At 41.6% G+C, this 27,375-nt stretch overlaps 1 protein-coding gene across 3 annotated transcripts in view; it reads right to left on the bottom strand.

Moving 5' to 3' along the window:
• HIVEP3 (HIVEP zinc finger 3) overlaps positions 1 to 27,375 on the bottom strand; it is a 206,991-nt gene that overhangs the window by 94,033 nt on the left and 85,583 nt on the right. For 2 of the 3 annotated variants that reach the window (XM_026702439.2, XM_087939852.1), the window contains exon 2: positions 12,882 to 12,973. The gene's annotated coding sequence lies outside the window, so the exon portion shown is untranslated. Of the gene's footprint in view, positions 1 to 12,881; positions 12,974 to 21,868; positions 21,921 to 27,375 lie in introns of those variants that run through there. The other variant, XM_087939850.1, reaches the window with a different exon arrangement.

The following is a 27,375-nucleotide window of genomic DNA, read 5'->3' as shown; positions in this document are numbered from 1 at the left end:
TTGCAGGAAGCAACTGTTAGTACTGGTTGGTTTGAAACCTGAAGCTCCATGTTGAATTTCTGCTCTGTTTGGCCTTGTATAACTAATTGGAAATGTAGTCGTTGGCAGCATTTCAAAGAAGATAAAGGTGCGTGCTTATCAGACTAATCCCAAAGCACTTTGGCAGAGTTCTGTGGGACTATTTACAAACTGTGTGAGACTCATTACAATAAAATTCACAGCCACTGAAATTTAAAAAAAAGGTTTTTGGGACTAACGTGTGTTTGTTAGTGTCTCAATGAGCCTTGGTCAGAACATAAGGCATTTTCCTCCCTTCCTAAATAAAGAAAGGAAGGGAAATCATCTGACCACAGTGTCACTGAAGAAAAGCAAGAAAGGGGAGTCCAAGTTCGCCCTCCCTTCTTTGAAATACGAAGGGAGCATATATGATTTGCAGGCCTGTCTGGATGCACAAGCCATGTTCCTCCCCCCACCCACCCCCAAGACAAACAATCGTTCCCAGTTTGAGGGGAACTTTCTATTACTTAAGTAAACACAAACCTTTCCAAGTTTGAGGCAAACCACTTCAGTCTGGGCTGGGAAGTTAGACGATCGACTGGTGTTGGTTCTATCCCAAAGATCTTGGTGCAGTTTTAACTTTCGTGACTTCAAAAATGACTACGCAGTTAATCCTTGACTTACAATCTATCACTTAGTGGCTGTTCAAAGTTATAATGGCCCTGAAAAACATGACTTATAACTTGTTTTTCACACTTACAACTGTTGCAGCATCTCCATAGTCGCCCTTTCAAAATTCAGATGCTTGGCAACCGACTCGTATTTATAACGACTGCCGTATCCCATGGTTATGTGTGAATCACCTATTATGATGTTCTGGCAAGCAAAATCAATGGGGAAGCCAGATTTATTTTTATAACCAGGTTACTAACTTAACAACTGCAGTTTTTCACTTAACTACGCTGGCAGGAAGGGTCCATAAAACAGGACAAAACTCACTTAGCGACTGTCTCACTCAGCAACAGAAATATTGGGCTCAACTGTGGTCGTAAGTCGAGGAGTACCTGTAATGGGAAATGGGTGTAAGGCATTTTCTTTCTATTACTTAAGTACACCCAACCTTTCCAAGTTTGAGACAAGCCACTTCAGTCTGGGTTGGGAAGTTAGATGATTGATTTATTGGTTCTAAGCCCTAAACCGAACAGTTTTAAACACAGCCTTTTAACCACTTTCCCCACCCCAAATTTAACATCTATTATTCTTGCTTCCTTTTTTTTTTTAGAATATATTTATAGCCTGCTTTCCAGTTATGTAAAAGCTAAGCAATTGTTCCACCAAAACACCAGCAAATTGCAGTAAGTTTGAGGGTAGTAACAGGCTAATAAAATTAACCTGATTGACCTCCTCTAGGTGGGTCCCACAGTTTTATTCTCTTAAAAAACATGAAACATCCATCCAGGCAGTGAGGAATGGAAAAGGGCCCAAAGTGCAATTGTAGTTGTTCATTGATCTCAGAAGGCAAAAGATCGTTAAGGAATATCCCAAAAATCTTGGTGCAGTTTTAACTTTCATGACTTCAAAAATGACTACGCAGTTAATCCTTGATTTACAATCTATCACTTAGTGGCTGTTCAAAGTTATAATGGCCCTGAAAAACATGACTTATAACTTGTTTTTCACACTTACAACTGTTGCAGCATCTCCATAGTCGCCCGTTCAAAATTCAGATGCTTGGCAACCGACTCGTATTTATAACGATTGCCGTGTCCCATGGTTATGTGTGAATCACCTATTATGATGTTCTGGCAAGCAAAATCAATGGGGAAGCCAGATTTATTTTTATAACCAGGTTACTAACTTAACAACTGCAGTTTTTCACTTAACTACGCTGGCAGGAAGGGTCCATAAAACAGGACAAAACTCACTTAGCGACTGTCTCACTCAGCAACAGAAATATTGGGCTCAACTGTGGTCGTAAGTCAAGGAGTACCTGTAATGGGAAATGGGTGTAAGGAATATCCCAAAAATCTTGGTGCAGTTTTAACTTTCATGACTTCAAAAATGACTACACAGATAGTCTTTGACTTACAACTTTTCATTGGATGGCTTGTCAAAGTTACAATGGCAATGAAAAACATGACTTATAACAAGAGGGGGTATTCAGCAGGTTCTGGTCAGTTCTGGAGAACCAGAAGCGGAAATTTTGAGTAGTTCAGAGAACCGGCAAATCCCACCTCTGACTGGCCTCACCCCCATCTATTCTCCGCCTCCCGAGTTCCAGCTGATCGGCTGGGTCTTCTTTGGTTGCCCTGCACAGGAGAACGGAGCTGGAAAGCAGGTCAGGGGGGTGGGGAGGGAATGGGGATTTTACAGTAAACTTCTCCCAAGAGTGGGGTGGGAATCAGTGGTGAGATTCATTTTTTTTTTTACTACCGGTTCTGTGGGCATGGCTTGGTGGGTGTGGCAGGGGAAGGATACTGTAAAATCTCCAGTCAGAGGTGGTATTGGCCAGTTTTCCAAACTACTCAAAATTTCTGCTACCGGTTCTCCAGAACTGGTCAGAACCTGCTGAATACCACCTCCGGTGGGAATGGGGATTTTACAGTATCCTTCCCCTGCCATGCCCACCAAGCCACGCCCACAGAACCGGTAGTAAAATAAATGAATCCCACCACTGCCTTGAACTGAAACAAACTGCAACTTTTGAGGTTTTCTTTTAAAGTTACTAACCCTAAGAACTGACTGATATACAAATTTGCCGGGGGGTGGGGGGTGGTAGAGAGGGAAGAGCAGAAACATATCTGACTAACTTCCCCTGAAACCAGCAATGTGCACAGGGGATGCAGCGTTTGTTTTATTTCTCAACGTTTCTTTTTTCCTTTTTCCGCAAAACACACACACACACACACACACACACACACACACACACACACACACTGAGAAAGCAGTGCTGTGGTCAGGCTGAGCCAGTGGTTGGTCTGACGCTACGATACTGAGGTAGAAGGGATATCTCTTGCGGCCGAGGAATGTCTGGCAAAACCCAGTGTATTCAAAGGGAAGGAGAGGCCTCAGGAACTATTCACACCCAACTGCGTCATGGGACGGTTGCCAGCTGAAAAAAACACAGTTCCCATTTCTAAGCCTGTCTTGTGCAGCCCAGCCCACCAGGGCCAAAGGTTTGCCAGCTCATGACTGTCGCTGCTGCTAAGTCGACCTATACAATTGAGCCCAACATTTCTGTGGCCGAGTGAGAAATTGATTTAAGTGAGCTGTGCTCCATGATACGATTTTCCTCGCCCACATTTGTTAAGCGAATCACTGCAGTTCTTAAATTAGTAACACGGTTGTTAAGGGAACCTAGTTTCCCCCATTGTCTTCACTTGTCAGAAGGCCGCAAAAGGGGGTCACATGACCCAGGGACATGCTATTAGCAATAGCACTTAGACTTATATACCACTTCATATTCCTTGACAGCCCTCTCTAAGCGGTTTACAGAGTCAGCCTATTGCCCCCAACAATCTGGCTCCTCATTTGACCCACCTTGGAAGGATGGAAGGCTGAAGCAGCTGAAGCAGAAGGGACAATTTGGGAGTAAAGCTGGGAGATGATTGCCCCTCCCATAAGGGATAAAAGTCAGACCTCAATGACAAACGCTTTGCAGGAAGCAAAGTAGTTCAATTAGATTCCGAGTTCTTGCAGCTCTGTGAATTCTGGTACTTCAGGTTGGTTTCTGTTCTAATTAATTTGGATACTTCTATTTTTTTTGGCAGCCTTCTACAGTACTGAAAGACGTGCTTTTATCTCAAGGAACTGTTTATAATTAGTTCTGGCTGGATAAGCAAGTAATTCCCAGCGTTGCATTGAAATAGGTTTTACTTTTAAAATAATGTTTCATAAAGTTTATGTTTCATTAAGTTTGACAAATCCTGCGTCAGAACAACCCCTGGACTAGAGATTCCAGTATAAATCCACTAAGTTCAACATTGCAGCTTCTATGCATTGTTTCCACCCTAGCATTTTCTGGCACCATCCAACCAAAATGTAATATAATGAAATGACTGAACACTTGTTTTTACTATTGATATTTTGATATAGCAATAGCTGGACATCTGTAAAAGGTTTTACAAACCATTAGTAGGCAAGTCGGTTATGCTAACTTCTATTTATCACAAAATATGTCTTGTCCTTTTTATAGTCTTTTTTTTTGCCACAATTGTTAAATGAATCACTCCAGTTGTTAAGGGAATAACACAACTGATATTCCATAATATTCCAGCCATATTCCAACTTGCATTCCCCAAATTCAGGACCTGTTCATTCAAGTCCCATAGATGTAAAAAGCGTTTGATACAGCGTGTTTTTCTGTCACTACCACTGCCCCACGTGTGTATGTGTAGGCGTACATGTGAACGTGTATGTATGATTATGTTCGCCACCCTTCTCCAACCTGGCACCTCCAGATTTTGTCAGCCTCCAGGTTGACTCAGCCTTAGAAACTGGGAACAAGGCATGGTTTCAGAAGTACAAAGGACCAAATTTTTATTCCAAAAAAAAACCCACAAGAGTCCAAGAAAGACTTCAGAAGTTAAAAGTTCTGAAGAAGTTACATGTTGGAACATCTGGTGCTGTAAATCATGTCCCTGATTTTCCTTTTCTTCCAGCTACCCTCTTGTTGTGTAATCTAGTTAGGAATATTCTTCTGCATGAATGCCATCCTGTAAACCCTCACAAATTGATAGTTCATCTCATATTCCCTTGGCTATGGGTTGACTTACCAAATCAGAGCTGTTTCTTCCCTGTTTCCTCCCTCCCTCCCTTTCTTCCTCCCTCCCTCCTTCTCTCTTTCTCTCCTTATAATACTGCTCCAGCATCCCAAGGGATATATCCATGCAGAAACTACTCCTAGGCACAAACATCTCCATGGATACATAAAACCTTTGTGGTAATATCTGAAACTCTAGTGGCACTTTTTTTTTCTCCATTAGCAGCAACACTTAACAAAGTAACTGTTCAAGTTACTCCTAAGTAAACAACCATGTAACCCCCCCACCCACGCATACACACTTCACACTATCTTCAGCATGAACCATGTTCCTTTCATAACTTTAAGGACAGAGAAATCTTATCCATCTGAAATCACAGGGGAAGTAACAGATAGAGACAGAAAACAGCTCAGGGGGTTCAACATGCCAGCATGAAGACAGAAGTATGTTCCTTGTGGCCAACAGCGCTACTGTTCATGCCCCTGAAAACATCTGGAACAATGCACTGCACTGCTGATGGGGTGCAGGTAGTTCTCAACTTCATTCAGTGACCATTCGAACCTACAAGAGCACTGAAAAAAAGTGGCTTATGACTGTTTTTCCATACTTATGATTATTGTAGCATCCCCATGGTCATGTGATCAAAATTCAGACACTTGGCAACTGGCATGTAGTTATGACAGTTGCTGTGTTCAACGGTCCCACTGTATCTAAATGTAAGTTGCAATTTTTTTAAAAAAAGTGTGTGTGTATGTGTGTATCAGAGGTGGTATTTAGCAGGTTCTGACCAATTCTGGAGAACCAGTAGCGGAATTTTTGAGTAGTTCAGAGAATTGGCAAATCCCACCCCTGACTGGCCCCGTCCCCATCTATTCTCTGCCTCCTGAGTCCCAGCTGATTGGCTGGGTCTTATTTTGTTGCCCTGCACAGGAGAACAGAGCTGGAAAGCAGGTTAGTGAGGTGGGGAGGGAATGGGGATTTTGCAGTATCCTTCCCCTGCCACACCCACCAAGCCACACCCACAGAACCAGTAGTAAAAATATTTGAATCCCACCACTGGTATGTATGTATGCATGCATGCATGTATGTTTGTTTGTTTGTGTAAAAGCCAACATGAGATGAATGCATTGGTGTGGAATTTCCCACCAGGAAAGGAGAATGAGGTTACTCAGAGGTTGCGTTTAGACAGAATGTTTCCAAAGTTCAAATTCTGATCATGTGACCATGGGGATGCTGCGACGGTCATAAAGTGTGTGAAAAACAGTCATAAGTCACTTTTTTTTTAGTGCCACTGTAACTTCAGATGGGCAGTAAATGAATGGTTATAAGTCAAGAACTACCTATAGTCTATCTCGATCCCCTGCTAATTCCTATAAGACAAGCATGAAGTAATAAAGAAAAATATTGATGAAGGGCAGGATGAAAAAGAACAGGCTGCTCCGAAAAATCCAAAGAAGAAATCTACAAATCTGTAGATCAATGTAGTTTGTCAACATATCTCTTCATTACTCAGCATGCCTACATACACAACTGGGTGTTTTTTCTTCCAATTGTGTTTCCGCTGACTTGGGAAGATGAAGCTTTTAGAAAACCCATGAATTATGGTGGCCATAATTCTATCTCCTAGCAACGTCAAAAGACAAGGTTATTCGGGTCTGAAATTGAAATGCTGTGGTGTCCCCTTCTTTTTAAAATAAAATAACATTTTTTTATTGTAGAGGAAGGGATTACAAAGTCAGAAGAGTCAAACTCTAGCCACACTCCGGCCTCTCGGGGGAATTTTATAAAAAAGATGCTGAACTTTACCACCAACTGGAAAATGCACGGCCGCTCTATCAGGCCTGTATAGGCACTAAATATAAAGGGCATGTCCCTGAAAGGGCTGTTTGTTTGTTTCTAGACATATGTGCATACATATCTCCAAAACAGACCTCATCTTTCCCTCTATATCCCTGCTAAGTTCTGAAATGGATAACCTATTTTGCTCTCTAAGACCACAGCCGCATATGTTTGCCATGTATCGTTATGTATAGCATACATTATAAATAGCAGTATTTAGAATTGCTGTGAAGAGTATTGCAAAGCTACAGCTTTATACTTTTATAGTTTTTTTCGACTTTCTTCTATTTTTATTGCACTTTTAGCTTTTTTTTGTTATTTCTCTTTTTTCATTTTTCTCTAATTTAGTTTTTATTAAGAATGCTCATGACATTTCCTTTTTTTTTTTTTTTTTATGAAGGCAGACCATTACTGTAGTCAATCTAGCTTACTGCTGGTCTACTTCCTAACAGATAAACTTCCTAAGAGAGGACAATTAACCAGTGGAACAGCTTGCCTCCAGAAATCGTGGGCACTCCATCACTGGAGGTTTTTAAGAAGAGCCTCTAGACCTGTGATGGCGAACCTTTTTGTTGTGGTGTGCCACACGTGTGTATGCACATGATAGTGCACACACCTGCGTGCCAGCACCCACAATGCAATGTGCCACACCCTACCTGCGCATGCAAACCCCCTTTACTTGCACTGTGCATGCGCACGCCTCCCGGCTGATTTTTGAGCCGTTTGAGGCCTTTTTCGCCTGCCCAGAGGCTTGAGGGAAGCCTCTGCAGCCTTTGGAGGCTGAAAAACAGCCCCGTTTCAGCACTTTTGGTTTCGGCACTTCCGATATTTCCGGAAATACCGGAAGTGCTGAACGGGCCTGTTCTTCGACCTCCAAAGGCCACAGAGGCTTCCCTCAAGCTTCCAGGAGGGCAAAAAAGGCCTCAAATGGGCCAAAAATCAGTTGGGAGGCGCACGCATGCGCAATGCAGGTAGGTTTGGCTGGGGCTCGCGTGCCCGCACAAATGGCTCTGCGTGTCATCTGTGGGACGCGTGCCATAGGTTCACCATCCTGGCTCTAGACAGTCGCTTATCTGAAATAGTATAGGTTCTCCTGCTTGAGCAGGGGGCTGGACTAGAAGATCTCTGAGGTCCCTTCCAGTTCATTCATTCTATTCTACTCCAGATAGTACCTCCAAAACTGAACTCTGATCCCAAGAGGTTTACTCAATACAGTGGTATTTTATATGTTGTAAAAGGTGACTGAAACCAAATATAAATTGCACAGGCCTCTCATTGACTATACTATATTCATTTATTTTAAGCATATTTCACTTTTGCTAAATTCAGGGTGATGTTTAGGGGTCCAGCTGCATCTCCCCATGTACTTTTCCCAGTTTCCCAGCACCATCAAGAAATGCAATGGACTGAGAGACTTTTCCTGCCGCAGTTTGTGTCCAAATCCTGATGACTTGAACCTTTTGTCAGGTCTAAAAACTGTGGCAAAAACACTCCAAGAAATCAACAGGTCACAACTAGGCCCCTGACACACAAACACACACACATTATAAGAGCACACTATCATTTTCAAAAATCAGTGGCATGGCTAGCAGGACATTTTAAATACCCCCAAAGAGACAATATATACTTTTTACTGTCCACCTCAATGAACCAATGCTGTTCAGTATTGGCGTTATAATCTCAAACCAGTTGCTTTGATTTTAAGGATTTACTACTGAATAAACATCTGCCATGGACTGGAATTAGCTGCAGTAGTTCTTCCTGACCAAGAGATTTGAGGCCTTACAATATTAAACTTCCAAGACAGAAGCAGTTTCATAGCTCAGCATGTGAGTCAGCTAAAGCCACACAGAAACTCCATTTCTCACACTCGCTCCCAAGTTATTCATGTCCTCGTCATCTCTGACTGAAATAATTGTAATTTGTTCTACCAGACTGTGGGAGCTTCATGTGCTTTTGAGTGTAATTCAGGGTGCTGGTTACTACATCCTTTATGATTTAGGGCCTGGCTATCTACAAGACCAATTTTCAGAGAAATAAATCTCCCAACCCTATCCAGGAACCAGGAAAATAATCTCAGGAGCCCCCCCTAAAAGGTTTAATGGGAGAAGATCCAATGAGGAACAGTGACTCTGTGGCGGTTTCCCTTGCATAACATCTTAACCCACATTTTACAGCCTTTAGGAAAGTTGGAAATACTTTGCTTTTCTAGGGGATTGGTTCTGGGGCCATCCATGTAAGATGCAACTTTACTTCAGTGATAGTTTTTTTTTCTATGTTTTTATATCATTGTACTTATAAGTTCATTTAGTGATTGTACAAAGTTATAACAGCACCGGAAAAAGTGACTTATGACCATTTCTCACATGACCATTGTAGCATCCCCATGGCCATGTGATTAAAATTCAGAAGCTTGGCAACTGACTTATATTTATGATGATTGCAGTATTCTGGAGTCGTAAGATCACCTTTTGCGAAAATCTGAGAAGCAAAGTCAATGGGAAAGCCAAATATGCTTAACAACTGTGGCAAGAAAGGTAAAAAGGTGGTAAAATGGAGCAAAATTCACTGAACAACTCTCTCATTTAGCAACAGATATTTGGGGCTCAGTTGTGATCGTAAGTTGAGGACTACTTGTATTATTGCTCATCATCGACAACAGCAGAGTCCATCTAACCTCCTGTAGGAGAAAAGCAGGAAGAGCTAAAAGGCGGAGTAAAACATGTCATCAGTTTGGAGTCATTGTGTTGCCACAAGAGAGCTAAGTTCAGCTCCCCCAAAAGTTCCATTGATCTTTATCTAGCACCAATTTAGTTTTGATCATTAGATTCTTGTACAAAAGCAGCAATAATAAACTCTTCTCTGGTTTGAACTCCACAAATACTTCTAGTTATTTGCACTTGATACCTCTGACCAAACATCTAGGCCAGACGTTCTCAAACTTGACATGATGATTAGGGGAACTCTGGGAACCTAAGCCCATGTATCTTAAAGCTGCCAAAGTTAGGGAAAACTAGTCAAAGGAAACAGGGGCTTCCTTCACAGGGAAGGGTTTGTCCAATAGGGAAGAGAACTGGGTGCAATCCAGAAGCTACAATTTTATTCCATCTCCCTTCTCAGATGGCCACACTTGCTGAATGGCCCTCTGACAAACAAGGGCAGGGCCAGCCAGTGAAAACACAAGCCGGTGGAAACCTTCCTGGAAGGAAATCATGCGTGTGTTTTAATGTGCCACCTGCTTATACATTTCACACTGGAGCCACAATGTGTGTGGGTACGTATGCAAGTATATAAATATATAAAACACGGTCTCCTCTAAGCCATAGGAACACTACTGAGCTTGTTCTTAGAACCTGCCAAAATTACAACTCTACGGAGATCAGGCATATTTTAAGGCAGGATGCATTTTCCTCCCAACCCCAACTTTAAAAAAAGAATTTTGAGTTAATAAATGGTGTATTCATTGGAGGCTGATGTCTTCAATGAATGTTCTAATATTTTTTTTTACCTGAATTAATTCAGCAAGATATAGTCAGGATGTAGATGAGAATAGGATTTACCCAGTGGATAATTTCGTCATCTTTTTGTATAGTAATTTTATTAAAGGTTACAATTTAAAAGATAAAAACAGAGTAGTAATAAAATATAGAAAGTACAAAAAAGGAAAAATATTCTAACAAAAATGAAAACTATATAAAGAAGTGACTTCTTTCATGATAACAACTATAATTTTAGTAAATTATCAGTTTCTCTTAAAATACAACTAATGATCTCTTAAGCTATAAAAGTCTTGTCATTCAATCCTGATCAGGAAAAGCCCATTAAGGGTTTCTGAAGATGACAATTTATTTATTTTACCTTTGATCAAGTAATACCATCTTTATATTCCTTCATTTTAATGATCTTCATCTTTAATACCTTCAAATAATGTCCTAGAATTTTATTTCTTTTCATTTTTTCCTTTGTTCTCTCTTGTAAAATTCTTCAAAGCTTTAATGAGTCTCTTTTGTAAATCCAATATAGGAAAATTATCCAAGTCACTCTTTTGATTTATTTGCAAATCCATTTTAATTAAGACATCAGCCAGTTTCATTGGTATATCCTGCGTAGCATCTTAAAGAATTCAAAGCAAATGCATTTTCCCACAGAAGGATTATTTTAATTAATTCCAATTTAATTCACTCTAATTTCAAATCCATCTGGACTCTTAGTCAATGTGTAACTTTCTGGAATGAATATTCTAATCACCCTTTTGCTGTTTGTTTTAAAAAAAGTTAAATCTTTCAACTTGTACTGCAAGATTGAAGGAAAATCACCCAGAACTGTAAATTTATCATAAAAATTCCTAATAGCTCAAAAAGAGTTAACAAGCAATTTCCAAAAGTGATTAGACAAAAAAAAAGAAATGTGAACTCAGTGTCCATAAAGGCTGACCATAGTTTGAGCAAAGATGGCTATTCCTCATCTCCCAGAGCTGTCTTGCAATCTCCTCTTGAGGAGAAACAGCCCGGGGCCCTTGTGAGCAATCTCAAGTCCTCTCCTTGTCCAGAAAGGAATTAAGAAGAGCCAATCAACTTGCTAACTATTCATTCTGCCACAGCACTTGCTTCACTTTTAGCAGAGCAATCTTCAGTTTGCCATTTCCCTGAAAGTCTTCAATGAATATTCTAGAATTAGTGCCCAATACACTTGTTGACAAAATACCCTGCCAACAAAACCGCGTATAGTCAAGGCTATGGTTTTCCCAGTAGCAATGTATGGCTATGAAAGTTGGACCATAAGAAAGGCTGAGCGCCAAAGAATTGAGGCCTTTGAACTCTGGTGCTGGAGAAGACTCCTGCGAGTCCCTTGGACTGTAAGGTGATCAAACTGCTCAGTCCTAGAAGAGATCAACCCTGACTGCTCTTTAGAAGGCCAGATCCTGAAGAGGAAACTCAAAGACTTTGGCCACCTCATGAGAAGGAAGGACTCCCTGGAGAAGAGCCATAATGCTGGGAACGATTGAGGGCAAAAGAAGAAGGGGACGGCAGAGAAGGAGGTGGCTGGATGGAGTCACTGAAGCAGTAGGTGTGAGCTTAAATGGACTCCGGAGGATGGTGGAGGACAGGAAGGCCTGGAGGAACATTGTCCATGGGTGGACATGACTTTGCAACTAACAACAACACTTGTTGAAAGCTGAAAGGAAAGGGATTTATCCAGATTGATGACAATGCCACAAGCATAACTCACAGGCACAGCCATGACACAGCAGCAACATTCAGTCCTCCACTGACATTTCAAGAGATATGTTTTCTATGTATCTGGACATACCCTCTTCAGATTCTTCTCAAAGCTCAGGTGCTCTTGGAGTTGCTTGTTATTCCTACAGCTGAGTCAATATCTCTAGCATCAGTTAGGTTGACATAAAGAAGGATTTCTTCAGCCAGAGTTTATTGAAAAAGTTATTATGGTCTAGTTTGTAGAGAATGATAGGCCGTGTCAAATTTTTCAAGGTTCAATTTCCAAAACATTAGGGGCACTCAAAAGTTATAATGTGCCTTGGGGATTGTAAAGATATTTAGATGTGGCTTGGTAAGTAGGGTAACTACATAAATATCGTAACTTGTTAACGTTTTGTTTGTATCAGTGTGCTGAGCCACAAACACACACAGCCGGATGTGATGATTTTGTGAACTTAGTTGATGATGATCAGATGATTAAGCTCACACATGAATTCTGAAAAATGCTTGGGCACACAAACACAGCAGTTGTCTGCAACGTAATTTCAGACATTGCAACTGCCTACCTGACACTTACTAAAAAGGTATCCAGATGTTTCCTCAAACCACAGTAACAAAGACCTTCTTATATGCTCCTTTTTTTGCAGTTAAATGTCTATGGAGATTCCCAGACATCCGGGTCATGGTTGTCCCCAGTGTGCTTTTTCAAAAGACAACTGGACTTTCTTTGTTTTTCCTTGAAGACATTTCACTTCTCATCCAAGAAGCTTCATCTTCAGAACTGAAGAAGCTTCTCGGATGAGAAGCGAAACGTCTTCAAGGAAAAACAAAGAAAGTCCAGTTTTTTGCAGCCACCTGTCCTTCCTACCATGCATATTTCAGGAATGAAGTATTTGTGGCACTCCACAACTGTGTTGGGGATTCCATATGTATCCTTTAGTTTAGGATCTCATCTCTAAACAAAATCAATAGGTTTATTTTCCATTGTACCTTAACACTTTATCGTCTCTCTTAATGACAGCCACAACCCATGAAAAAAATATTTGATTAAGAGGCCTCTTACCTTTCAAAATCCACCTTCAGCTTCCTCTTCACTGATTTCTGCAAGGGTCTGCCAAGTGATGAGCAAGAGGAAGTCGATCCAGAAACATGAGTCTGGTGGGAAAATGAGAAATATAATTTGAATGGGAAAACAAAAGTTGCTTGTTTTCCTGGAGACATTTGTGATGCTTGTCTACCTTTGTAAGTAAAACACTTTCTTAAGAAGCAGAGTCCGTTTATTTTCTTGAGCCTTTCTATAAAAGAGCTGAAACAATGACAGATGAGGTGACACTAAATGGCATTATTGTTTTTAAAAACCAGAGCTTAACATTCAAATCCACTGTCTATGGAGATTCTCAGTCATCCAGGACATAGTTGTCCCAAAGGTGCTTTTTCAAGAGACAACTAGACTTTTTGGTTTTTCTTTGAAGACGTTTCCCTTCTCAGCCAAGAAGCTTCTTCAGCTCTGACTGGATGGTGGAAAATGAGCTGAAGAATGAATCAGAGCTAAAGAAGCTTCTTGGCTGAGAAGGGAAACGTCTTTAAAGAAAAACTAGAAAGTCTAGTTGCCTCTTGAAAAAGCACTTTTGGGATTCAACTTCATTATAATGGAGTTTTTTTGGCTATATTTAAGAGAGAGGGGGCATTTTCACCACATAGATGTATATAAGAGGAAAATACCCCCCAAATAATAGCTGGGTGCATCTTCTAATTCCAGTACATTTCCAAAGCAGGTAATCCTTCATTTACAGCAGTTCATTTAATGACCATTTGAAGTTATAACAGCACTTATGACACACTTACAAATATTCTTGCACTTTTAAAAAAAAATTTCCCAGGATCTCTGGTCTGCGGGATTTAAAATTATGAGTTTGGTGGTCCCTGAGGTTCAAAAGGTTGGCAACCCCTGCCCTAATCACCTTTGTTGCTCTTCTCTGCACTCTTTCTAGAATCTCAACATCTTTTTTACATCGTGGCGACCAAAACTGGATGCAGTATATTCCAAGTGTGGCCTTACCAAGGCATTATAAAATGGTATTAAGACTTCATATGATCTTGATTCTATCCCTCTGTTTATGCAGCCTAGATCTGTGTTGGCTTTTTTGGCAGCTGCTGCACACTGTTGGCTCATATTTAAATGGTTGTCCACTAGGACTCCAAGATCCCTCTCACAGTCACTACTATTGAGCAAGGTACCATATATACTGTACCTGTGCATTTGATTGTTCTTGCCTAAATGTAGAACCTTACTATTGTTATGGTCGTAAGTCAAGGTTTACTTGCAAAAAACCCCAGTACATTACAGCTAAGGCTGCAGTTGGTAAGTTTCCATCAGTTTCTTCTTGTCCTGCCTTCAGATGCTTTGGAGAATAGGTTGTTGATAGACTTACTTGGGAGTAAGGCTTACCCCCGAGTAAAAGACACACAGGCTGCGTGAGGCACACACAGTTTCCTATCCTATCGTGACCACTGAGCTTCATGCTGTGATGCTCAGCATTTGCCCTGGAAGATCGGATGTCAGTTTGAAAAGCCATCATACAGCACAGGCGTGAGATTAGAAGTGATGACATTACATTGGCTCAGAAGCTGAAATACCCCAGAAGGCAATGCCTGGGTCGACTGAGACAGCACATGTTAGGGTAAGGCAAGCATTCCAAAAATGATGAGCCAGAGCTTTGCAGCATGTGGCACAGTTGTAAAATCCTGACACGCTCTTTTTGCTCAGTCACATTAAACAAATACCAAAAATAAAACCCATCTAAGGAGACACAATATGAAGGACTCGCAGCTGGAATCTCCGCCATGTTAACTATCAGTGATTCTCAACTTTGGCGACTCGAAGAAGTGTGGACTTCGACTCCCAGAATTCCCCAGCTAGCATGAATTCTGGGAGTTTGAAGTCTATACCTCTCCAAGGTTGAGAAACACTGTTAAGTATTTTTGATCTTGGTTGCTCTATACCAGGGATGGCAAACTCGATTTCATTGAGGGCCGCATCAGGGTTGTGTGTGACCTCGTGTGATGAGCCGGAGTGTATCAAAAGTCTAACAAAAACCAAAACGTAAATAAAGGTCCTTTAATGCCTTCAACTTGGCTTTACTGTTTAATTGTTCACAGTTGAAGATTAAACTATTTTCAAAATAACATTCCAAACGAAAGAAAACACAGTTCAAATTCAAAGAGCGGATAACGAAGGAAAAACCAAAAACAAACTGCACTGAAGAAAGTTCCACAACAGACCAGGATAAATAATTACAAACTTCAGGAAGATAACCAGGTACAGTCCGTTGGAAGAACGCCAACCAAGATAAACCTCATCCAGGAATAAAACACTAATTTGTCCCCAGTGTTTGTTAGCACGCAGGTCCAAACTCTTATGCAGATCTCACACCTGCAACCCATGAAGAGGATCATGGCCCTCTCCTCCTGAGTAGACCTCGTTTTTCCCTGATCCTCTCCTCCCTGCATGCCCTAGGATGGGCCTGGGTCCTCCTCTGATTGCTCAGCTGGCCTCTGCCCTTCCCCAGCCTCCTCCACAACCTCCAGAGCTACACTTCCTGTTGACTGTTCCTCCTCTCCCTCAAAGTCAGTTTCCATCAAGGGCATGACACCTCGGGGGGCAGCTCGATGTCACTTGTTTTGGGGCGCCTGTGGCAGCCCAAGCACTCTGCCAGTGAAAATGGGCTCCCAAGCTCCGTTTCTAGCTGCGACGGCCTCCTGCAATCCTCCGCCAGCGAAAATGGAGCTCGGGAGAGCCGTCCGCAGCTCTCCCAAACTCCATTTTGGCTGGCAGAGGCCCCACGGGGCAGTTCTTGGCTGTTTCCAGGGCAGCCCCATGAGCCAGATCTAAGCACCCTGTGGGCCGGATCTGGCCCCGGCCTTGAGTTTTACACCCCTGCTCTACCCCCATCTGTGTCCCCCAAAATAAACATTTCCAGCACGGCAAGTGAGAGGATCAAAGTTCTTCACAAAACAAACCAACTCTGAAGTGGCTCTATTTTCAGCACACAGAACTATCTCTCACTTTTTACTTTTACAACACTCCAAACATTTATTTATACTGGAGTACTGGCAAATGAAAAGAATGTTCTATGCTAGTCATTCCGAGCTTGGTGGCTACCCATGGAAATTGCCATCTGTGTTTAATGGCACCCACGTTTCCCATGCATAATGCTTCAGAATTATTGGACCATCTCACTACTCCTGGCAACCACAGGTAGCCCTTGACTGACAACCTTTCATTTAATGACCGTTTGATGTTACAACAACACTGAAAAAAAGAGACTTATGATGAGCATTTTTCACTCTCAGGAGCACCACTGCAGCTTCCACATGGTGACATGATCAAAATTCAGATGTTTGCAACTGGTTCACATACATGACGGTTGCAGTGTCTCAAGGTCATGTGATCTCCCTTTGTGACCTTCTGACAAGCAAGGTCAGTGGGGAAGCCATATGACCAGGGAGAGGCTGTGATGGTCATGATCACATGACCACACTCACGTGGCCATGGGGATACTGCAATGGTCATGATCACGTGATCAGGATCACATTGTATGGTTTCCAGCAATCGCCCTAATTAAATCATGATCCTTGAGACAAACTTCAAAAAACTTCAAAGGATTCATTAGAGGCGACATAGTGGCACTGCCCTGTATGATGCCAACTCTGGCATACATAATTTACAGTCATCTGTGATCCTGTTTCCCCACCCCCCCCCACCCCACAGGTGTCTCATAAATCGGATTCTCCAATTGAGCCTGTTCGTGGGCTAGGTGTCATCATTCACGTTCTCCAATTAAATATATTTATGGGCAAAAGCCCTGGTAGTTTAGTTGCAATCTTTTAAAGATAAGAGTATGTACTTTCGCTTTCAACTGCTATTCCAGATTTTCTTCCTCCCACCCCATTTTTTATGGCAACTACTAAAACAGGCATAGGAATGTTGTATGAGGTGACACAAATGGCCATGGGGATAATGCAATGGTCACATGACCAGGATCACATGGTCATGGTCATAAGCGTAAAAAAACCTGATATGTCACTTTTTCCAGTGCCATTGTAACTTCAAAGCATTACTAGGTGAATGGTTGTAAGTCAAGGATTGCAAATAATTAGAGTCAAGTCAAAATCCAAAGTGATTTCGGTGCAGTCAACACAATTTCCCCTATCTATTTAATCACCTTCCATCACATAAAACTGCCATCTTTAAAGCTACTCCTAAGCACTACAACAATCCTGACCCACAAATTTAGGCACCCCAGTTTTGGGTTTTTAAAAGATCAATATCAGGACCTTTAATCAGGCATTGTGGTGTGGGGGGGGAGAGAAGATGGTGGTGTAACATTGTGGCTCAGTGACCTCAAGCTGTGAGGAGTCTAGACAGTTTGAATCGCTTTGAGAATTATTAATCACATCTAGCTATTTTCCAAAAGTCTGCATCAAATTGGATTCTTAGATTCTTTCTCTGTTTAAAAAACATATGCTCAGTTTTATTATACTATTTATCATATGCCATATGACATATACGGTATCATATCATATTATTTCCCTGAACAATGATGCCTGAAATGCCATTTAAAAAAAAAAACATACATGATAGCTTGGCTTTCCCTCTCGCGTCTTTCAATCATAGCTTAAAACACGTTGAAAACACTTTAAAAATTGTGACAACTGACAAATTTGTCAGGTTGTTCTCAGAGAATATTTGGTTGCTGTGTTCATTGCCTGTAACATTCAATCTTTCAAGTTCTAGCCTCCCTACAGCAATAGAAATAGTTGTGATTTAAAATCGAGCAGCTTCTGGTGAAATCATAATTCCTTCTTTCCTTCCTTTCTCTCCTTCCTTCTTTCTTCTTTCTCTTCCTTCCTTCCATTCTCTTCTTCCTTTTCTCTTTCTTCCTTCTTTCTCTTCCTTCCTTCTTCCTCCTCCCTCCCTCTTCCCCTTCCTTCCTTCCTTCCCTTTCTCTTTCTCTCCTTCCTTCCTTCCTCCCTCCCTCCCACTCACTCACACACGCACCCATCATGAGTTTAGAGCCTGATAATTCTAGAGCGATAGAAGCAACAGGAAGAGGAAATTGCACATGTACAGACATGCACGCATACGCATGCATTTGCACACACACACACACACATACACACACACACAAATTTCATTCACTACAGAATCCCTGCTGCATGGAAGCGTGGTCATGCCAGGCATCCGAGGGCCAGATGGAGCCTTAGAAACTCCTCCGTCTATATGTCTCTTCCTTCTCATCCTCCCTTCCCTACCCCGGCCTCCTTTGAGGATAACCAATCCCAGCAATTTTTAAATTTTATTTGTTTTGCCGAGCCGTTTGCAAAAGGACTCAAATGCCCGTAATTTGCGGGTTGGATAACATCACAACCTTGCCACCTCTCCAACTGGGATGCTTTCTTTAGAAGAGAGGGAGAAGGCACATTATTCTTTTTTTTAAAAAAAAAAAAAACCTCTTATGGTCGTTATGGCAACGAAGGATTCTATATTTAAAACCAGGTTTTCATTGGAAAGGAGAGTTGGCACCAGCGGAAAAGCAAGGCAGGCTTCCCTGGATCCTCTTCCCCGATGCTCTTTTAGAGCCCCTGGAAATGGACAGCAAGGAGAACGACGACCGTGAGGGGCTCTCCAAACTGACCCTGGGTGGGGAGGCTGTGGGGGTGGGGGTCAGCATCACATGAAAGGAAGATTATTTTGCTTTCTTCATATGCCTCCCTCCTGGCACCTCCACCCCCACCACGGCCTCCACCCAGGCTGCTACAGAACATTACCTCAGCTGGGTAACACAAAAGCTACCATGCCCACCCCAAACAGATGGTAGGAGGGAAAAAGCTCGGCAGCTTTCTGTCTGACAGCTCGAAGGGCAGGTGGGGGAGGGAAGAGAAGCTGGGGAGGGGGCGGGTGGCTCCCCTGCCTGCAAGGCCAGTTCAGCCAAGGCCACGGGCTGAAGCAGGTGGCCAAGGTGCCGGTCCAGACGTCTGGAAGCCAAGTTGTCAATCTGCTTAAGCATCTATGGGGAGGGGGGGGGGACAACCCGAACTGTTGCTGGGCGGACAGATGGACGAAAAATTCACCCAAGGCTGCAGATGCAGAGGAAGATGTCGTTCTTACATCAGTGTCCTGCTTTTTCTCTACTGAACTCAAGGCTTTGTATTTTTTTTTTAAAAAAAGGTGAGCCTCCAGATTAGCCCCATGCCAAGAGGAAGTTATGAAACTAAAGCCACCCAGGACATCATAAGATGTGAATCTGAGTAAGCGCGGTGGACTGGTGGTTAAGGTGCTGGGTTTGTCAACTGGAAGGTGGACAGTTCAAAACCCAATCACTGCATTGGTCTAGAACAGGGGTGTCAAACTCAAGGCCCACATGCCAGATGTGTCCCGTGGGGTGCTTAGATCTGGCCCACAGGGCCGCCCTGGAAACAGTGAAGGACCGGCCCACGGTGCCTCTGCGAGCGAAAATGGAGCTTGGGAGGGCCGTTTTTCACTGGCAGAGGGTTGTAGGATGATGTTGAGGCCAACAATGGAGCTCGGGAGCCACCACAGGTACCCCTGACATGAGTGATGTTGAGCTGGCCATGCCCACCCTTTCCCCTCTCAAGGTTAAACACCACCCTGATGTGGCCCCCAATACAATCGAGTTTCACACCTGGCACAGCCAACTCGCCATGAGACAAGGCTACACTAATATCAAAGAAATAGTGGAACAGAATCATTAAAGAGAGGGTGCAAACGGAGGGACAAAATGGAATGTAAATGACAAAAAATTAAAACATTTTTAAACATTATTTTAAATACTTACATTGAATGGTCCCATAGCAAGTTGAAGCCATATTAATGACACTTCGGCCATCATGCAAGGACCTGAACCCCAAAAGAGCATCATCTTATAGTCTTCTGATAAAAAGCTTATTTGGGGTGAAGAAGGCAGAACGATAGAATCTTGGATTCTTAGAAAATGTATTGGTTGCAAATAATTGAACCTGCTGTTTTAAAGCTGGGGAAAGTATGGCTTTCACTGGTTACAGTACCCTTATTTAACTTCATGACCCATCAGGCTGGCAAGCACATTTTGTGATGCTTAATGAATAACAGGAAAAGGTCAGCAAATTGGGTTATTTTGGTCCAGGACTTTTTTTTAAAGTGTCTATTTTTGTCTTCCTATGTATCTCAAAACCTCCCTCTAATTTTTAAAACCCTATTTTGCTGCAAAACATTGAGAACCGCTAAACAAGAAAACAGTTTTGCTCCTACTACCATGTTTCCTCGAAAATAAGACTCAGCCAAAAAATAAGCCCTAGCATGATTTTTCAGGATGCTCATCATATACCCCCAAAATAAGCCCCAGTTAAGATTGTCAGCCAGACAGATGCATTTCCCTGAAAATAAGCTCTAATGTGCCTTTTGGAGCAAAAATTAATATAAGACCTGGTACTGGGAAACACCAGTACTTATGTGAGATGCTGACCCCAAAAGATAGTTACCACTTTAAATGCATTTTGGCTGAAATAAATATAATAGTTAATTATTGTGTACCTTAATCAAAGAACCACCAAGATGAAACCATCTACCATATCCCCACTAACTATGGTATATAAACAGGGAGCATGCCCCATACTCATTAGTGCTGGTGATATTACCTAATTGGGTAATGAAGTGTCTGCCTACAAGCAAACAACCAGATTCAATGCTCCACAGTAGTCCTGAGAGTTTTTCTTCTATTATTCCCTAGCCTGGTCTTTCAGGTCTTTCAATAGTGCACTGTACATTTCCAATAGCATTATTAAAAACCTTGATAAAGAATCCAGTTTTCATTGTCTTCCCGAATGTCAGGAGACATTCTTATGAACAGAGAGAAGCTATTCCAAAGAAATGGGGCTATAACTGAAAAGCACTGACTCCTGCCACCCTCAAATTTCTCACTATGGAGAAACTTCATGCTACTCATGACTTGATGGGTTGGTTTCATTTCAGGGAGGAAACCCTACTAAACCTGGAGACCAAGCCCTGTAGGGAATTATAGGTCAAAACCAGCACATTGATATGTATCCTGAAGGTTAGTTCTAAGCAATGTTCTAACATATGCTATATGAGAACTACAATTTTCCCCTACCATCAGGTTGGTCACTGCCTTTTGTATCAATTACAGCTTCTAAGTAGGCTTCAAGGTCAGCCCTATGTAGAGAATATTGCAATAGTCTCTCCAAGAGATGACTAGGAAATGTGTTACTATCACTAGGGCCTCTTTCTCCAGGTGTATCTACAATTGGTGTATTAACTGAAGTTGTGGACAGTCTCCCCTAGCCCAGCTTATCTTGCAAAAGCCAGCGTCCAGGAAGACCCTCAAATCACAGATCTGCTTCTTCAGAGGAATTGTGTCAGAGTGTTTGCAGCATGACTACCATAGTGAGGCAACCCAGGAGCAAAACACAGCACAGTCTTTGTCTTTTAACAGTGGTTTATATACAAGACAGCTACATACATACATATACATGGTAGGCAAATACCTGGCAAGCAATCAGTCTTCATTACTCTGCACTGAGAACTCCAATGGAGATAGAACACAAGGAGAAGAGAATACTCCCTCTCATGGCTGCTCTTATATAGACAGCTCTTAAAGTGACAATAACCATGCTGACTCGTCCTCATTGCATCAGCATTGACAGCAGCCTTACAACAGCTGGTCAGCTATTAAATCTCAATACCTTAACAAATTGCTATCATCCAAATGACCATTGGAGAAATATGGCTACATTTGGCTATATATGGTTTGCAGTGAACAGCAACTGTATGATGCTGGGATTCAACTTTTTTTTTCTCCATCCAGATCCCCAAGCATCAGGTTCCAATTTATAGTACATCTCTGAGATTATACTTAAGGATATCTGATTCTGCATCTTCTCTCCCAATGCCTTTATATGAACCTTGATGGCCTCTTCCAACACCTTCACGTAAATTCTAAAAAGATGAGAAGAGTCATGTAGCTCCTTTACCTGAGCAACAAAAGGATGGCTTTTCTTCCTCACTCCAGCAACCAAACGATCTCTAGATTGAGTAGAGAATTGAGGATTAATTTGGGTTCAGCTCAACCTGACCCCATTCTATCCCACATGTCTATAGAGATTCTCAGTCACCAGGTCATAGTTGTCCAGGTCAACATAGTCTTTTCAGCAGTTCCAAGAAGGTTCCATATCCATTTGCGCTATTCAGGTGACCCCGAGGGCATAGATAAACCTCCAAGTGGCCTCAATGATTCTAAGAAAGACTGCTAACGACCAGATGACTGCAAGAAATATAAATCCTTCCTCTCCCCACCATTCAGTCAGAACTGAAGGAGTTTCTTGGATGAGATGAAAAACATCTTCAAGGAAAAACAAAGAAAGTCCAGTTGCCTTTTGAAAAAACAACAACAACACCCTTTCGGATCTTCTCATGTTACATTCCTGAGAAGGGGATCCACTCAAAGACCTCGTTTTTAATAAACCTGGAATCCGAGAAACGTGGCCTTGTTTTAACTCAATAGCCTTTCCATATTTTTGGAAGAACCCTCCGAACCTAGAAATGAAGTTTTACTTTCATTGAAAGAAAAGGGAGGAAATCGAGAAGGGAGTAGGTGGAGTTGCAGCTGTCTTAAGATGAACACAAACCAGATTTGCTCTGGGTTCTGAGTCGGCTTGCCTCCTCCCTCCCTCATTCTGCAATTAAAAGCAGGAGCACCATTATTGCTGTTTATTATCCTACTGCTGAACTAGTAAAGGGGTATTGTGTTGGGGGGTGGAAATTGCAGCTCGATGGTAAGTTATTTTGAGTGACAGCTAAAGTTTAATAAATGTCAATCCCTGAGAAGACTAGATTCAAACCGGAGCTTTAAATAGACTTGTCACAGAGACTCTTACACATGTCAGAACTGAGATATCTATGCATTTCCTTCTCTTCCCCCCACCCACACCCCACTCAACTTTTCAGTTAAGAAATGCTTACCAAAAGTTGGAAACTAGTAGTAGTTGATGGGTTTTTTTGGATAGTTAATTAGAATGCTCAGTCTGAATGTACTTATGATTGGAGTTCTAACAGCATAAATTTCTTTCTTTTTTGACATTTTATAGTTTTATTAGTTTATAATATAACATACAAAGAGAATACAAGAGCAACTATTAAGGAAATTAGGGAAGGAAAAGGGGAAGTGAATCGTGGGGGGAAGAAAAGGAAAAAGGAAAAAAAGTCATTGACTTCCAATTCCTTTGGTGCAGTTGAATAAGGCATTAAGATCTACGCTCAACTTTTTTCATAATAATAGAAACTAACAATTTCTATAACAACAAATCTATCTAATCAGTAAAACTCAAAATCAAAGTTTCTTTTTTTTTTTTCCACCTCAAGCACAAAGTCCAGAAGCGGTTTCCAAGTCGAAGTAAAGGTATTTGCATTTTTTTCTTTAATCAGAACAGTCAATTTAGCCATCTCTGCTAACTCCATCAGTTTTTGCAGCCATTCATCCATTATGTCAATTTATTTCTCAGCTGAATATGTTAAACCATTTAACTTTAAATTTGTTTTTATCCTGCCTTTATTATTTTTGTAGGTACCTCAAGGCAGCAAGCATACATAATATAGTCCTTCCTCTTCTCACTTTCACCACAACCCTTGACAACCCTTAGAGGTGCGCTGAGCTGAGAGAAAACAACTTGGCAAGCTAATCATTTCTAACAAGCAACAATCTGCACACACATATTAAAAAGAACATATTCTTTAAAAATACACAGGCTGCAAGTCTTCTTAAATAATTTAAGCACTTAAAGGGGTCGGGAATATGTGAGCCTCCAGTGACTGCTGAACTATAATTCCCAGCAGATTTTGCCAGCATGGAGAATAATAAGACATATTGGGAATTGTACTTGAGTATTATACTGGGCTACATGTTGTCAAACATTTGGCTGAAAGAAGACATCTGGCTAGTGGTCACAAATGTATTAAGAATACAATATCAATTTCTTTGAGAACTGTAGTTCTCTGTTTGCTGCTGTTTGACCCACCTGCCTACCTGGGCTCTTACCTGTCCTTTATTTCCTGCTTTTCCAACCTCAGCTGCTTTGCGTGGCACAGCTGAGGTTGAAAAAGCAGTAAAAAAGTTTTTCAAACACTGTGCACCCACACGCAGCACTTTACAGCTGTCCGGGCGGCACAGCTGATGTTTTTTTTTACACACACGTGCAGCGTGCGTCAGGCAAAACGTAGTCACTGAACTGGTAGTAACGCCAGTTGAATCCCACCCCTGGAGTCACTACTGAGACAGCTATACTGCAGAAAGAGGCACCCAGTGCAAAGAAATTTAACAGATGCAAATATTCTCATTAAAACTTCAGAGAAGGCCAACTCAACTACTTTGAGTTATTAAGGGGAAAGAATTGTTGCCTTTCCAATCTAATAGAATCCTATTCATATCACTGAGAAGAGAGTTGTCTTGCAATTTTAAACCTGAATTAGCAAAATAAACATTACAAGGAATATCAGTGGATCATGGTTTACTGAATTAACTTTCTGTTTGCACTTGCTCAACAAAATGTGATTTGGGGTTCAGTTTATTGTAGAAATTTAGTCGTTAGCTTGCTTGACAAATTAGACCACCACATTAACTGTAACATGGTCTATTCATTAAGCATAGCTTGTTAGATGAATACTTCAGTTGTGTTTTGTTAATCCACCTATAGGAGAGCATGGTATTTGAATTTAGCCATTTTAGTCTGTGTTAAATATACTTGTTGGACTTACATAAATCATAAAGTAGTCATCCTAATATGTTATACAAAGCCACGGGAATGGGCATGTCCGGAAAAAGAATCTGAATAAATACTTAAGCAGAATATAGAACAATCAGTAGCTAGAGAGGAGAGATTGGTTACAAAGTTCCTGCAAATCCCAACCACATACAAAATGCAGAACCCAAAAGACATGGGTTGAAACATGCAATTAATTCAGTGTCAGCACCTTGGACAGAGACACAAGTACTGAATTGGGAGTTTACCCCTCCAAGCCTTGGCTTGGAACCTACTGAACCTAGTTAAGATCCTAGAAAATCTCACAATCCTAAAGATGATGACTGCTTAGTCTATGAGGTCACAGTGTCCCATGCAGTCTTTCCTATCATGTCCATGTCCACATTACTAATCTGTCCCATATGATTTCTTATCTGCCTACAAATGAAAACTCCCCAAAATGTGCACTGCAGTTCCCCTTAATCCAAGTCTTCCCTTGTACAAAACTTCATTTTTAAGCCGATTTGCAAAAGAAACATGTAACTGCAATGTTCAAAGGCATACATGGTTCATGGTATAAAAGTGTTCCACAGTACAAACAGCTAGATTTATCTCAAGATCCAGTAAACATGGAATGTAACTCCCTTGGAAACAAGGAAGAAGACATCTAATCTTTATGATCCACAATCACTTTGAAAAATAGTTCCTAAAATGATCATTAGAGTCCCAAAAGGAGAGCCACACATTGGTACAATGGTTAACATATCAGGCTAGAAACCAAGAGACAATGAGTTCTAGTCTCAACTTAGGCCCAAATCCACCTATAGGATATAATCCAGCCAGGAAATCTGGGTCACTCTCTTCTTCTTTTTCTCCTTCTTCCTCCTCCTCCTCTTCCTCCTTCTCCTCCTCCTCCTTTTCCTCCTCCTCCTTCTTCTCCTCCTCTTCATATTCCCACAGGTTCAGGGTCTGCTTTTCAGATCATTGAACGCCACTTTGCATGCTCAGCTGCATCTCCAGGGTGCAAACCCACAGCTTGCATATCTTTGTTGATGATGTCTTGCCATCTCTGTTTTGGATGCCCGTGAGGTCACCAGCCACTGACTTCTGGTTGGTAGGCAGTCTCGGCTACGGTGGAAGGTGCTGCTCTCTGGACGTGTCCATACCAGCAGAGCCAGCCTTCTCTCATCTTCTCTATAATTGGTGCCACACCAAAATGTTGTTGAACGGTGTCATTTGTGATGTGGTCAAGAAGGGAGATGCCTGATGTCCATTGGAGCACTCGCATTTCCATGGCATGGAGATAGCTTTCGGTCCCTGTTGTTGTTGCCCAGCATTCAGTGCCGTACAGTACAACAGGGTGGATGGTTGTCTTGCAAATCTTAGATTTAAGATGGGTTGGCATTCATCTGTCACATAGCACACTGGTGAGTTCTCGCCAACACATCCAGGCTGCATTCACCCTTGCTCGCACCTCACCGGTCACTCACACTCTCTCAGCCCTAGAAAATAGGTAACGGCAAACCACTTCTAAAATCTTGCCCTGCAGGGACTTGTTCAGGTAGTTAAAAGCAGTCAGCACTGACTAGAAGACATCATCATCATCTGATTTTCTATATTTCCCATGAACAGAAAAAAGCTGGATTCGGAATCCGGGCTGTAACGATCATTTATTTTCTCACCAATATGTACAGATGGAAATGAATCTCTTGTAAGGAGGGGAAGTACAGATGTAGCACGAAACCACCAACACACACACACACACACACACACACACACACAAAACCTAAGAACTACGTTTCCAAGCCTCCAGTGGCTTCAACTGTTTAGAACCGCTTGTTCTTTGTACACATTTCTCCTCTTTTAATTTGCGTAATTCCATTCAGGATTTTGATTCTCCCTTGTTATGTTTTTCCAAGGCAGCTTGAGAAATATCAGCAGTGCTGCTCAGTTTGGTGACAACTCTATATAACATTAACTCAGATTTCATATTTGTAAAAGAAAAAAAAACATTTTCTCCTCCATAACATATGTGGAAGTAATGTTCATTTCTGCTGACATCTATTAAATGGCAAGTAATTCTTTGTTCTGAATATTAAGGTTGGGCTGAGGTTTTTTAAATGAAAAACACAAGGAAAAGCTCAGTGACAGGAGGTTGAAGGAAGTCTCTGCTATTCACCAGCCACCCACATGCTATCTTAATTCATCAGAAGACAAAGCCCGTTCTTTGTTTTACAGCCCCATCTTTGCTATTCATTCATAGTGAGCCATCGCTCCAAATAACCAGTCTGCTTATGGTGGGAGAGAAAGAGGTTTAATAAGGCCTCAGAATGCCTATCAAGAAAAATGAGGTGTTTGAGGAAGATAAAATGCATCTGCAAACATGTACAGGCAGTTAACAAGTACAATTGAGCACAAAATTTATGTTGCTAAGCGAGGCAGTGAGTTTTGCCCCCATTTTCTGACCTTCCTTGCCACTGTCGTTAAGTGAATCACTGCAGATGTTAAATTAGTAACACAGTTGTTAAATGAATCTGGATTCCCCCTTGACTTTGCTTGTCAGAAGGTTACAAAAGGGAGATCACATTGCAACCGTCATAAATATGAACCAGTTGCCAAGTGCCTCAAATATTGCTCTCGTGATCATAGGGATACTGCAATGGTTGTTAAGTGTGAAAATCGGTCACAAGTCACATTTTTCAGTGCCGTTGTAACTTCAAATGGTCAATGAACTGTTGTAAGATGAG

This window comes from Pseudonaja textilis, chromosome 10, assembly GCF_049901715.1.
Source record: "Pseudonaja textilis isolate UNSWEBS1 chromosome 10, rPseTex1.2, whole genome shotgun sequence".
NCBI classification, from domain to species: domain Eukaryota; kingdom Metazoa; phylum Chordata; class Lepidosauria; order Squamata; family Elapidae; genus Pseudonaja; species Pseudonaja textilis.
This window is presented reverse-complemented; position numbering and strand designations above follow the sequence as displayed.